The sequence below is a fragment of the Pygoscelis adeliae genome, unplaced genomic scaffold (assembly GCF_000699105.1).
Source record: "Pygoscelis adeliae isolate BGI_AS28 unplaced genomic scaffold, ASM69910v1 Scaffold815, whole genome shotgun sequence".
Taxonomy (NCBI): domain Eukaryota; kingdom Metazoa; phylum Chordata; class Aves; order Sphenisciformes; family Spheniscidae; genus Pygoscelis; species Pygoscelis adeliae.
In genome coordinates, this window is record NW_008824802.1 from 61,734 (window position 1) to 75,593 (window position 13,860).

Sequence of the window (13,860 nt, forward strand, 5' to 3'; positions counted from 1 at the left end):
GGGCCGGGCCGGGCCTCCCGCGGCCGGGGGGCCTCCTCGGCGGGGCAGCCCGGCCGGGAGCCGGCGCACAGCGCAAACTCGTGCTGTAAACCCGCTTTAAAACGAAAACGTTTTAAAGCGGCGCAGCGCGCCGGCCGGCGCTTCGGTTTCTGTGCAGTGCTGTCCTCTGAAGGGCCTGGGCTGTGACTAAAAGTAAAAGCTGGGTTTTGATCCGTCTTGCCGTCCTGTTGCTTTCTGTGGGAGCGCTTTCACCTTTCTTTAAGTTCTTTTCTCAGGCAGCCCCTTCGGTGTTTCTTTGTTTGATCTGTTCTGTCTTAATGTTGGCTGAAATTTGAACCGTCCCCGCTGTGCTTTCTCGTTTAATTGTTCTTTCCTTCTGTTTGCGTGCAGACGAATTATTTACCTCTCTGCCTTGCATTGGGCTGTGTTTGTCCAGGTGAAGGTAGGTGAGGGCTTGGTGCCCCTCTCTGGGGCTGAAGGTACTGAAAAAAAGTGCGTGAGGTGAGAAAGGTGCTTTAATCGAGGCTGAAATGAAGTAAAAAGCTCCTCTTCTCAAACGTTAGGATGTTTAAATGTTGCTTCCACGAGCCTAGAAAGAGAAGTCCGGATGCTCCTGGTTGCTCCTCTAATGTGTAAAGAAACCTTGAATTCTACAGGAGTTTTAATCTTGAAGCTTGCCTTTGAAAAACATGAATGTCGGCAAGTGCCGAGCAGAATCAGGTTCGCTCGCCAAGGAAGGGGAATGATGAAGTTTTCTGTGGTCCATTCTTGGCGGGTGAAGGCTCGGTTCGGCTGCATTAGCTTGATGTGCTGGTGTTGGAGAAGTTGCATGGGAGTGTAATTAAATTCCTCTGCCTGCTATGATTTCAGTATAAATGCCTGTTGCTCTCCAAACATACCATTTAAATTAATCCAGATTGCTTTTAAGAGTAGACAAGACCTAAAATTGTAACTTTACATAGTTTAAATTCCTTCTCAACTGAGAGTGCAAAAAAAGGGGGAATAAAGCCAAAATGAGGCCACTTATGAGGGATCCTTGTTGGCACACAGTTAGGCCAATTAAAGTTAATACCTTGGATGGTGATGGCAACAAACCCCTTTTCCCATTCAGAGTAGGTTTAAACTTGTTCTTTCCAACAGTGCTGGAAATGACTGCACCGGTCTGTCCTAAATTAGTGTGGTTTCAAGTGTGTCAGCTTGTACTTTCACAGGGCTGGCTTTGTTATCGGATAATATCTCAAAGGGTGGTTTTGTATGGAACGTTTCCTTTCTGGCCTACCAAGACCTGGCTGGACGAGCTGTATGTGAGGCCCAGAGCATCCTCAAGTCCTGGAAGATGGGGAGGGGGAGTCCTGTTGGCAGTACGGGGCAGTGCAGAGAGGCTGCCACAAACAAGGGGAATGTGATTGCATCCTTGTTTTCATGCCGCTGGATCAGTAATCTGTGATTATACAGCCTTCTACTTCATTCAATCACTGGTTAATTTGATTTCCAGTTTAATTTGATGGCAGTTTTGAGAGCCAAATCACTTGTATTTAAACAAATGGCTTCTATTTTGATCAAATTTCATTGTGTTTGGCATGTGTTGGGGCATTATATGTATTAAAAATCGCTGACACTGCAGTTCCTGCAGGTCTATTAGTTGGTGATGAATATTCAGTTACGAGCTATACAAAACCTGTGTCTGGCAGGGAGCGGGAGAGGGGGGGCTTAAAGCAAAGCCCACGCAATGGTGGAGGTTGGGCTGATACTAGTTTTTTGTCACTGGTCTAAGCGATGCCCTGCACGAAGCAAGTTGCAGATATCCTTGGGGTCATCTGGGTCACCTCAAAACATGTTTATTTTTCAGGCAAAACCAGAACTTTGGGCTACAGGGAGTGCAAGGAGGCTGGTACGGCTGCTGGGGGCAAAGATGTCGTCTTGTTCCTGCTTCCGTTAAAGGTGGGAGTGGAGTGTGTGTAGTGAAGAGATGCTCCATGTCATTCAGAATCGGTTGCCTGATTTTGTTAAGTGGGGATTTTCTGCATACAAGTGCCCTGTGGGCTTTTTGTGAGTGTGAGAATGCTTTTTTTTTTTTTGCTGGCGGGTTTGGAGCCCGTGGAAAACTAATGGATGTGCGACTGCGGCAGCATTAGGCCTCGGCTTTGTGTCGAGGGGAAAAAAGCCCTTTTAGAGATCTATTTTTATCATTTAATTAGTAGCTCTTGCTGACTTGTCAATGAGGTGATAACTATTTCCAGTTCTTTTCTGCGAGGTGGGGTCACACATTAGTCAGGCAGTGAATGCAGCAGCCCTACCCTTGGCTGGCTCTGGCTGGGGGGTTTTAACTCCTTCCAAACTGTGCCCCCAAATCCAAGGGCAGATTCCAGGTGAGGAGTCAGCGGATAGATATGTAAGGAATTTTGTCAGTTTTCAGCTGAGGGCCTCACAGTGCTTTCCGAATGGTGACCGTCCTTAATTTTTCTCTGCCCCGGAGGACTTTCCGTATCTCGTAAGAAACTGAGGTGTGGAGGTCGGTGTGATTTGCTGATGGCTGGGTGACAGGCTTGGGATCATAGGTAAAAGACAGCAGACTTCCTGATTGTGGCTCTTATCTGCCGGTTTTGAATGACTCGGGTCAATCTTTCAGGGTTGGAAGGTGACCATGCAAAACCTCTAGCGATGACTAATTATGCATTGGTATTTATGCTCCTTGCAAATGAGGAATTGCTGTTTTCCCGATTTCTAGATGACGAAGCCATTAACCTACAGATACTCTTTCTCGTGTTGCTGGTTCTATTGCGTGTGGTGTCGACTTGTTTTTGATTATCAGCTGTGCTGAGATACGGGGATGAGAGGCAGCTTTCGTCCCCAGCTACAGCCTGGTTGTCACACTGTTTGAATTTCTTTGTTTACTGATGACTGTATGCTCTTTCCACATTGCACTGGGGAAGGGATGGGGGAGGGAGGACTAATTATATCCAGAGAGAGGCTTTTAATGCTATTACTCAAAGGAACAGGCTTCATCTCGTAACTGAATGAATTGTGTGAAATAACATGAAGCACCGGTGGCAAAGATATGAAAATTGAGAGCAGTCCAAATGATTTCTCTCTGCTGAATCCTGGAAATAGATTTTTTCTTTTTTTTTTTCCCCCCTCAAGCCGTTGGCTAGCAGCAGCAATCGGAGGAGTGGGGAATGGGTAAACAGGTTGTTAACTTTATTCTTTTGTGTTTGTGCTTTTGGCATGCTGATTCCAAAACACAGTTAAGAATTGCTTACCTACCAGCTGCACAGCTAAGTTCAGAAGTCGTGATGGGCAATGCATTATCATGAACTAATTAACCATGTCTGCTGAATGTCGCGGGGCAAAATAAGGTGCATACTGATGAGGTCGGTTTGTGCAAGTCTGGCACTTCTCTAGCTCCTGCACTAAGCTCCTAGCCTACTCCAGCTGCGTGCCTTTTGAAACAGATTTGGTAAAGATCATTGGACTTTGGTAAAGTCTAAGGGCACTTAAACTGGAGGGTTTGAACCTTTTCACTTTGCCAGCTCCGGAAAGCTTCTGCTGAAAGTATGAACCTCTTTGCAGACAAGTGAGGTCCTGGCAGCCAGGTTTTCCTTTGGTTAACCAATGCACAAAAGTGAACCCCTTAATTAGAGCTGTGTTGCCATAGACTTAGTTGTCCAAAATCCATCAAGATTAATCCCCACCGTTGTTTTTAAACTGGTGGCAGCCCCTTACGGGCCTCCTTCACTACCTTACACTTGTCTGTGGGAGGGGTGAATCTCTCTGAATGTGCCTGCTTTTCTCCCCTAAAGACAGATTTTAAGGGTGCAAGCAAGAAGAATTTGGCCCGAGTCCTAGAGAGAAGCCTTGATTTGTAAACTTGGATCAAAGTCTGAGAGGCACTGTCTTGTTTGGTGTCTGCACAGTGTTTAGCACGAGGGCATGCTCAGGGCTCTCGATGTTATACACTGTGTTGCAGCGGGTGGCTTAGCCAAAAAAGAGGTTATTGGTAGACGTGGCCTTCAGGTAGGAGGTTAGGATCGCAAGCTGTGTCTCAGTGGGTTTGCAGAGGCTCTGCTCGTGGAGGTGAAGTTTCCAGAGGTGCTTATGGATGGGGGGGAAAAGCCAAAGGTCGTCGCCTTCAGAGAATTTGAGCTTTGAACAAAGCATGTAACTGTCTAAGCCAATTTTAAGGGAACTTTGGCATTTGCTGTACTCGCATGCCTTTGTGAAGGTTGTGTTCTCTTGTCTAATTCTTGTCTCCTACTTAAAGTCAAATCAGTAACGTTTATGTCACCGACTAAATTCGCTGGTATAGGTCTGGGGTAATCGGCTGTTCAAGCAGTGCCTGCTGAAAGTGTGGTTTCTATCAATATTATTTCTGCCTTGGCAAGAGCTCCCCTGCGGATGCATAAAAGTGCTGGTGGTGGTATGTTATTGATTACTCTCATCTCCAGAGCTGTCTAAAAGATTTTGCAGGTTTGGTGTGCTGCCAAGATCTGCGGGAAGCGGGTTTGCAGGTACAGCCATTACCGGCAAGCCTTCGCGTCCTAGCGCTGAAGAGACTTCAGCGGGTTTACGCAGGGATGGAAGCCAGGGTCAAGAGGGTTTGGGCTGGTCTTTGCTGGCTGAACAGGCTGCCTCAGGTTCTCTGGGAATGCATTTTAAAGCTGCTGTGCTGCAATATTGACAGTGGAAATCTGGATGGACCCACAGAATTTCAGTTACTGATCCGTGCTCCTGTAGGGAGTGACCTTGTGCTGCCTAGGTTATCTTTATCAGCTGGGACCTAGAAGGAGGAGGATAATAATTACTGAAATAAGTGATAGGCTGTCTGATTTGTGCTAGCAAGGTTGGTCTTTTATTGTTGGGGATATTAAGTCTAGTCTGTCTGTTGTGAACCAGGTGTAATTTACTGCTAGGTGGGAAACAGCAGAAGTAGGAAAAGGGCTGCTAAGTCCATTTGGGTTTTGTTCCCCTGTAAAGGGCGTTCGTATGATGCCAAAAGAGAGAACAAATAATTAGAAGCAAAGTCTTTTTCACTTACATTTTTTGATTAGTAGCAGGTGAGAAGTGGCATGTTCCCTGTAGGGTCACTGAAACTTCATTTACCTTGTGCTGAGAGTTAAATTAGTGCTTATAGGCTGCTCCTAACTTGATCTGTATCCTGTTCCTCCTGGCTGTGGATCAGGGCCAGAGGTGAGCAAGGTCATAGAAATTTTCATCTTGTACTTCCAAATCAATTTTTAACATCCAGTTCCACAATTATCGACAGAAAAAACGGAGATTGCAGGCATGTTTAAACGCAATTTCTCTTGGCTCAGCTGTGCCTTTTTAGGGTAACATCAACCTTTGGGTGGAATTGTCAAATGAGTGCTGTCAGGCTCTCTTGGCTTGTGCTATTTTACAGCAGTTTGGAAATTAGCTATGGCTTTAGGCCATCTGGCTTTTCTGTTACCTGTTCAGAACAAAGTGAAGATAGTTAATAGAGGGCCAGCACTGGCAGAGCGGGGAAACTTGAGGAGAATTCATACCTGCTAACTCAACCTGACACCTAACATTACAGGAGGTGTTTTTTGCTGCTGTTACTGTTCTGTTTCACTTGTCTTAAATACTGGATTATTTTTTCTGACTAGGAAGATAAATAGGGTTTGCGGGGAGGGGAGGTCCTAGGCTGGAAAACTTCGCTCACGCACGGGCTGCTCAGTTGCTGTTGCTGACATCTCGGTTCAGGCTGGCTCCTTCCATACCTCACCCAGCGAGGCTGTGTTATTTGGGAGCATTAAGAAAGTATCCAGCTTCCCTGGGGGGTGTTGGTGGGCTTACACAGAATGCATCTGGTGGAAAGAAATCGGGGAATTTTCAAGATTAATTTACTAAGCAGGCTTTCTGAGGTGTCTTGAACACGTTGCAGTGCGTGCAGTCTGGTCACCAGCATCAGGCATGCAGAAACCTGTGTGAACACATCAGGCTTGGAAAGTAGAATGAGGGAGCGCTGCGAGACTGCTGGATCTCCAAAATCAATTTGACGCTAGTGATTACGTTAATCAGTACTATTTCTCATCTGCTTTTAGCTTCAAAATGAAGCCTTCTAAGTATTCTAATGACTGGGTTCTGTCTACCTATCAACTAGACTGAGTACAGGGAAAATAAGGATGCTTGGGTGGACAGGAGGCCTAATTTAGCCGTGTTGCTGCCGTGCTGTTTGATGTCAGGCAAGTCACTTGTTCCTGTACCTGTTTCATCCTCCTGTTTATCCTCTCTGAGATTACGTGTGCTTAGTGAGGGCGTAGTCATACTGGTGTTCATAGCTAGAGGGACGTATTAACACATCTCAGCCTTAAGGGCCACAATTAGCAGCCAGGTTATACTGGTCCGGGTCCCATCATACTACGTGTCGTACGGTGTGTAGATGGGGCCTTTAGTAAATAGAATATGAATAACGAGGAAGCGTTTGTCTGAGCAGCAGGTAGGGGTTGGGTAAGTCCGGCAATGCAGATGGGTATTGCTGCTGTGCTCTGGCTGAATCAGCAGTGTTCAAGTAGTTGTTTCTTAATTTGCACCACGTCCTATATTTTGTGAACGTGTAATTTGAAGTTTTAGCTCTGCATTTTTTTTTTTACCGGAATGTTTTTCCAGGTTTCACACTGGACTTTTCTGCCTGTGGATTTTGTTTTCTGTGTTAAGTTCCTTTGCAGGGGAGGATTTTTCAGAGCTTTCCTAGTGTAATAGGAACAAGTTTGCCTTGATTCTTCAGTAAATTACTGCTGCTCTTGGAAAGTGGTATTTATAAAGCTGCTGTGCTACATTTCAGTGTGGAAAGGGATGTGGGGGGGGAGAAACAAACAGAAATCTGTTTCTCCTTTAATATGAAGTTGTATAGGTGATGCTCTTGCAGGGAGAGAGCAGCAGTCCTTGCATAAACACTGGCTATATTAACATTTCTAACTAGTAAGTTTATGGATAATCTCTTCTTTTAGAGGATTTATTCTGATTTGAAAGCATTAGTCTCTGGGAAAATGAAACCTCTTTTAAATCCACTTTGTTGAGACTCAAGACTGGGGAACTGCTGGTAAGCCCTGCCATCTTTCTCCAGCTTTTCTGCGGGCTTGATTGAAAATGCTGTGGAGGGAGACACAGCTGGTCCAGAGGCATCTGGGGGTTGGTTTTAGGTACTTTATCCAGCTGGGTCAAAATGGATTTGGAAACTGTTCGCTCTGTTCCTGTAATGAGTACGTGCAGCTTTGAGTGCTGCCAAAAAAAAAAAAGGCCCTGAAACCAAACCACCCAAAAGGTGAGAAAGATTAAATGTTTATGGGAACTGTGAAGAGTCTTAAAGCTGCTCGTCTGCACGATGCTGCGGTTTTGGGATGCTGGGGGAGGCTGTCTTCGGTGACCGAAATGTCAGTCTGCCTGCTAGTGCTGGGCACTTCCATGATTGCCGAGGCGTACCTTCATTTCGGGTAGCTGATTCATGGCCCTGTATATTTAATCATAGTTTCTACAGCAGTTAAATCTTTAATGAGAGGGTGGAGTTCGCTTTCAGTTCATTGTGGGTTTTTCGTGAATATTATGGCCGATTCATTAATGTGTTCTGCTGATCGGAGTCATTTTTATAGGGGACTAATGTTGAAGGATATTCTGCGTTTGTGGTGCGTGTAATGAGTACTGAAACAACTCCAGCTTTTTTTAATAGCTGGCATGAGCATTTCTTCAGGTTGGTTTGTACCATGCTGTCTGGCTGCATTGCTAAGTAAACGCAAAGAGGAGGATTCCATATGTTGGTGTGAGATGTTTGGCTTACTACCTTTTGATTATCAGTTAAGATAGTAGAACTACCTGATCATATACGGGCGGATGACAGTGAGTCCTGTGCTCTCCACAAATCGTTCCCTCGGGGTTTGACATTATCTGTTGGCTCATAAGTTATTGGGACACTCTTTACAACTGCAGTTTAGTCCTGTTTTACTGAAAGCTCAAATTCTTAGGTATTTCCAAGGTGACTTTGCTGCAGGAAGCTATTCAAGCCTTCATTCTTAATGCCGGTAGCAAGGGTTTTGTTTTGCATAATCGAGATAATGCGGTGGATAGTGTTTCTTTGTGTATTTAAAGCCACATATCGTCTTGCCCTATAAAAATATTGTGCATTCTTGAACTTAGAGAACAACACTGATCCTGGAGAAATGCATTAGCTGAATGGGTCCTCAGTGGGCAGCACTTCTGGGATGGCTGACCATGCTGCTAATGAGTTGGGCTTCAACAAAGCCTCGTCTGAAGTTGATGTTAGTGGCTGCTCTTGGGAAAGCGTGATGGCTTGTGCTGTTGTTTGCCTGCATCGATCGTCCACTCTGTTCATCCTTGCACCCCTCTTGAGCATGAACGCTTTAAAAGCAAATAAAGCTTTCTCGTCCAAAATTCTGGTTCTGGTATGACATGAGGCTTGCCACCGACAACGAGGGCAGTTGAAATAGGAGTCTGTTGGGAATGGATTTGTACCTGCATTAAACAGAAGGAGAATGTGTCCATTGCCAACAGTCTGTCAGGGAGATGCTGGTTAAAAATCATTGCGTTTAACTTACTGTGTGCTGGATTCACCAGCAGCAGACTGACTTTTGCCTGTGTTCCCAAGATTAATCATGTTTGGGGTTAAGCTGCTGTTCAAAAATGGCCAGTAAAGCAGTTGGGAATGTGGTGGACGAGGAGCTGGGGTGGTGCATGTCAGCATGCGGCTCGGCTCCATCAGTGATGTTAGTGTCTCACCCTCCGTGGATGATTAGCTCCTGTATTATTGTAGGTGTCCCTTCCATGCCTGTCCCTTGCAGTCGGAGATCAGAGAAGCTTTTCCTGGTACAGAGAGACTTTGCAGGTGAAGTGGAGGCCCTGGATTATTTGCCTTTTCTCTTACAGCATTGAAGGCAGAAACAGTTTGGTCCTTGCTTTCTGACTGTAGTAGTTGGGACATGAAATCTTCTAAACCTGCATTTGTGGAGCTTTATCGCAGTTGCAGGCTTGAGTCTTAAATTCAGTGTCCCCACAGGCTCTGTCTTCAAAAAGAATTACTTGCTAGAAAGCTGTATTTTTGATGGCTGATAGTAACCAAGCTGAGCTGCCTTGCAATTGCTGTTTGACTGTGTTTGAAGTAGCCATTGTGGGGTGAAGTGTTTGCTGTCTTTTAGCAGAGTGATTGTCAAATAGTTTCATTCAGTGCACTCGGCTTTTTAACAGATGGGATAGATTTTTGTGAGCCTGGGTAACCACAGCAATTGTTTTGCAAGGTGAGACATTTCTGTTTTGACGGGCAGGAGAAATAATAATGTGTGATTCATAAGAGTGATGAGTCTTTGGTTTTGGATCGGTGAACCTTTTTTTTTTTTTTAAAGGATATTAGCATTTGTCTTCAAAGAAAGCTAGTTGAAAGCTAAAAGCTAACAGAAACAGTTCCTGAGCGGTGCTGATAGGATGTGTCCTGTGGATAGAGCTCTCAGTACGCTTGAGGGGGCTGGAAGAATTGGTGCTTAGGCAACGTGAGCCACGCAGCATCGCGCTCACAAATTCTCCCCCTTGTGCTCGGGGTGCGGAGAGGGATGGTGGCACTGAGGGCAGTGCTGCGTGGGTGAATGAGGGCTCTGTCTGGATGCGGGTCGCTGCTGTGCTGGCCGCAGCTTCTGGAGGGGCCTGGGAGCTATGGCGTAGCAGATCTGCTTCAGGTCTGCTGGGGAAATGATTAACCGTGCCGGGAATCCAGCCCTGTCAATAGCCAGTGTTTCAAATGGAAGCATACTGCAGATGGCCAGGTTTGCTAAACGGCACACGAAGACAGCAAGTAGGGGAGAAGGGAAGGAGCTTTCAGTCTCTGGTGCTTGCTGTACTTGGTGTGCATTGCAAAGCAGTACAGGATCGGTCTCTCGCACTGATTTTGTGCCTTGGCAAAGGCAGCAGAAAGTATCTGTTTGAATCATTGGCAGACTCTGGTGGCCAGGCACTCCGTTTGCATAGTGCAGCCCTGTTCCTGCTACAGGTCTAGCCTAAATACCTGCAGACTCAAGGGATTATGATGTTGGGGGCAGGTCCTGCAGGAGTGAGCACGGCAGAAGATCGGCTCCCATTTCAGCATTTTATTGCCTGCTCTCAGGGCTATCGCTTCCTTTGCAAAGGGGTTATTTCCTTCCTGTAGCATGGTATTGAATGGGAGGAGTGTGTGCAAGAAAGTGAAAATCTGTAGTTGTCTGTGGTGATGACTGAGCCATTGCATTTTAAATTTAGTCACATTTACTGTTGCTATCTGGGGACATCTGGGGCAGGTAATGTGTCAGCTGGATTGCAGGACCTGATCTGCCAGTTGAGAGAGAGAGAGTCCCCAGAAGAGAGAGAGAGCTCATGTGGGTTTTAGCGGATTGCCAGTTTAATTGGCCTACATGTGAGTTTGAGCTGTTTTTGTGGCTGGAGGATTGCTGATTTCTGTTGTGATCCCTTAACAAAACAGTTCTTGTGGAGGCAGGCTCTGCCATTAGGCTTTGTGTCTCAGGCCACCGCAGTACAAAGGCTTTGCTGGAAGTGGAGCGGGCTTTCTGTGCCCTGCGTGCCTCTTGTGTCCATCTGTGCTGTCTGAGGGAGAGCTGGAATTTGGAAATGCTTTTAATTGTGCAGGGGAGCAGGTGGCTTTCCACTGCATGGGTTTACAATGAATTGTTTATTCCGGTGTAGACTGGGGTTGGGTTTTGTTGCTGTCTATTGTTCCAAGAAAATGGGAGAAATGAGGGGCAGAAAGGGTGGAACTGGTTGAACTGGAATTCCCGGGTCATGCCTGGCTTTGGGTTATGAACTGCAAGGTCCTGCTCATTTCAAAACCTGGGGCTGGCAAATCCCTGCGCGTTGGGATCTGTTGGCAGTTCGGGTTTTTGCTCCTAAGTGTATTGGAGGAGTTTAATATTAGTTTTGTAGCAGAGATCTCAAATAATCTTATAAATATGAGTAAACAAGTCCTGTTTTGCCACAGTATTAGATACTCTGAGAGTATCTAGCATAGATACTCGTGGCCTAGTGATCTAACTGGCTCAAACAGCATGGAAAGATAAGGATGGCACCTTTCCTTTGGTGTTTGCTGTGGAAAAAAGTAACAGAGGAGTGGGCAGGATCTGATGATTCACGTCAGATCTTTCAAGCCTGTTTGTGGTGCTGGGAAGCCTGACTTGGTGCCTTCCTAACCCAGTCTTACCCCTTCTCTGTGACAGCAGACTGTGCTCTCCAGTGTGAGACCCCTGTTTTGGGTTGCAGCTGTGTAAACACCTAAAACTGCTGTAGCTGCTGAAGAAGAGGTCCTGTGTGTTCACTCCCTTCCCTTATACTGAAACAACTGTTTCTGGGCCATGTGACAAACAAATTGAGGAACTGAATGGGATTAAAACCAGCTGTTTCTGCACCAGGCTGGTTTTGACTGGGGTCAGCTGCTTGGTGAGATTCCTGATGCCAGCAGAGAGGAGGAGGGCAGGCAGAGCTGCTCTGTGAGCTGCCGAGCGCCTGCGAAACTACGGCTTTCGTTGCCTTTGCATGGAGCTATTTTGGGGTTCAAGTGCAGTTGCTCTGGGCTGTGTTTGGTGGTTGTGCCTGCATGCCCTCACTTGGTGCTTGCCACTGAAGTGCTCCCTTGAGGAAGCTTTCAGGTTTAGTTGTTTCTCCAGTTTCGTTTTCAGTTCAAACTAACCCGAAAAAGCTGTGACGCTGCAGGCGTGGAAGAGCTATGCTGAACCCTACAGGGTTAGGATGGTTTGTTCCTTGGGGGGCTTTTCCTCAGGCTTGTTAATTTTTGTGGGAAGCCTGTTCTTTCCTTTGGCTCACACAGATAAATGCTTTCTCCTGACAAAAAGCTTATTTTATCCCAAATGCACTACTGTGTTACATTTCTGCAAGACATAAGGGAAATTGGGGTGCTTTGGTTCTTTTTGTGGTGCGCTCTCTTTGCTGCAAATACAGGTATGTGACATAGAGACCTCATTAGTTTGTGCTATGGTAAAAGCTGCTCAAAGCTTGACTCTGCAGCAAGATGGTTAATACCCAGACCTAACCCCAGGCTGAAAGGAAGTCTTAGTGATGGGGAGGGCAGCTGAAGAAACCAGTCACTTCATTCCCTTTGGCTGCTGAGACCGGGATGGAGCTGGGGAGGTGTTACGGTTGAGTGGTCTGAGCTAGCTCCCGCTGCAGAGCAGTTGTAGCTCGGTTCATGGGCTGCCTTTCCCTGGAGCTCCCTGACCCATCTGGAGGCACAGGAGAGGCTGCGGAGAAGGTGCAGTTACAGGTTCCAGCAAATAAATTTACAGTGAAGCAAATTACTGATAGTTGGCAGAGCTCCTGCAGCTTTCTGCGTGCACATTCCTCGCTCTTGGGATGCGAGAGTGCAAACCTGTTAGCTGAAGTCCCAGTGAAAGCTGCTGTCGGGTTCTGTTCGATTGGGTGTGGGCGTTTTACAGCTCACTGTATTCTGGGTTAGCTGTTTATTGCTGTTATGCAGCTGTTGTGTATCTAAACACTGTTTTTTGTGGACACCTCCTTGTGAATTGAAGTGTTCCTCAGATGAAGTCATTTAGGAAATCTCCATTTATAGGCAAACCCCAAAGCTGGCTGACAAGTACCCTGCCTGGCCTTCAAATGAATTGCATCATCTGTCCAACTTTGACTTATGTCAGAGGGGAAAGGATACCTATCAATTCTGAAGATTGCTGTAAGTGTCATTACTTTACAGAGTGAAGCTGGGTCAGATCGGATCAAGCTTCAGCTCCTTTTTACATCAAAATAGCTACTCCTCAATACCCTTTTTATTGCAGAACGGAGTTTCCCTCTAACAAACCTGTCCCTGTAGGTCAGTGTAATCTGCACAAACGCTTCCTTTGGCCATCTTACTACGCGGTGTCCCTTTAGAACAGCTTGGCTTGACATTTGGAAGTGAGAAGTGACGGTGTGCTGGGCGTTCACATGCAGCGATGCAATCCCTACACTCAGGGACCGAGCTCCTTATTACGCGCGGCAGAGGCATGCAGCGAGTCTGTTGAACGTGCGCCCTTGCGGGTGCGCTGAGTCGCAGTGTATGTGCTGGGGATGGATGACTGTCAGCAGTGGCAAAGTGGTGGGTTTTGCTCCTTAGAAGGGCATGTCGTGCTGGGGTAGGGATGGAGAGGGCGTTCCACTGCGTGGCTTTCGGTGGACGCATCTAACCGGGTTAAGCGTTGAACGTGAGCGGGTATGTGTTGTGCAGTCTCTCTGTGGCTAATGACATCTCCTTGGAAGCATGGACTGTGCTGAAAAATCTTTCTTCTCCTTAAAATGGAATATTTCACCACCTACTACCTTCTATAAGGACTGAACCAAGGTGTGTTTCGCTTTCATTTAAAATGAGTAAGTTTTCCAGCTGTAGGTAAGGATACAATCCTAATGTGAGTTCAGCACATTTTTACATTTCCAGAAATGCTGTCAGCTTATACTTGTGGCTGCCTGATACACATGCAGATTTCTAACTCCTGGGGCTTACTCAGGGCTACCTTTGAAGTCTTAAAAGCGTAGCAAAGCACTTTTTGTTTCTTTCTAGTTTATATGGCTCAGTATGGATTTAGGTCCTGCTAGTGTTAACATTTTTTCTTAATATGCCTTTTCCATATTACATTTTGTGAAGTGATCACATTCTCCTTCAATTGCATTCCTTTTCCTCTATTTTGTTGCTCTGATATAGTTAAGTCCATTCCCAGAAACCTTCTCGTTTAAAATTTGCTGGGAGTGCTAGTGTAGGTGGAGGGAATGGGGGGTACTTCTGTACCATTCCTCATGCTGGCACCTGTCAAAAGGTCTTGTTTGCAGAGCAAACGATCAGTTTCTGGCTTGTTGATA

The 13,860-nt window shown here is 46.2% G+C and overlaps 1 protein-coding gene across 1 annotated transcript in view; it reads left to right on the top strand.

Annotated features, from left to right (window-relative positions):
- Window positions 1-395: 395 nt before the first annotated feature.
- The window catches only part of PHACTR4 (phosphatase and actin regulator 4), a 67,612-nt gene continuing 54,147 nt past the window's right edge, over window positions 396-13,860 (top strand). The window contains exon 1 of the mRNA XM_009323974.1: window positions 396-442. The gene's annotated coding sequence lies outside the window, so the exon portion shown is untranslated. The remainder of the gene's footprint in view (window positions 443-13,860) is intronic.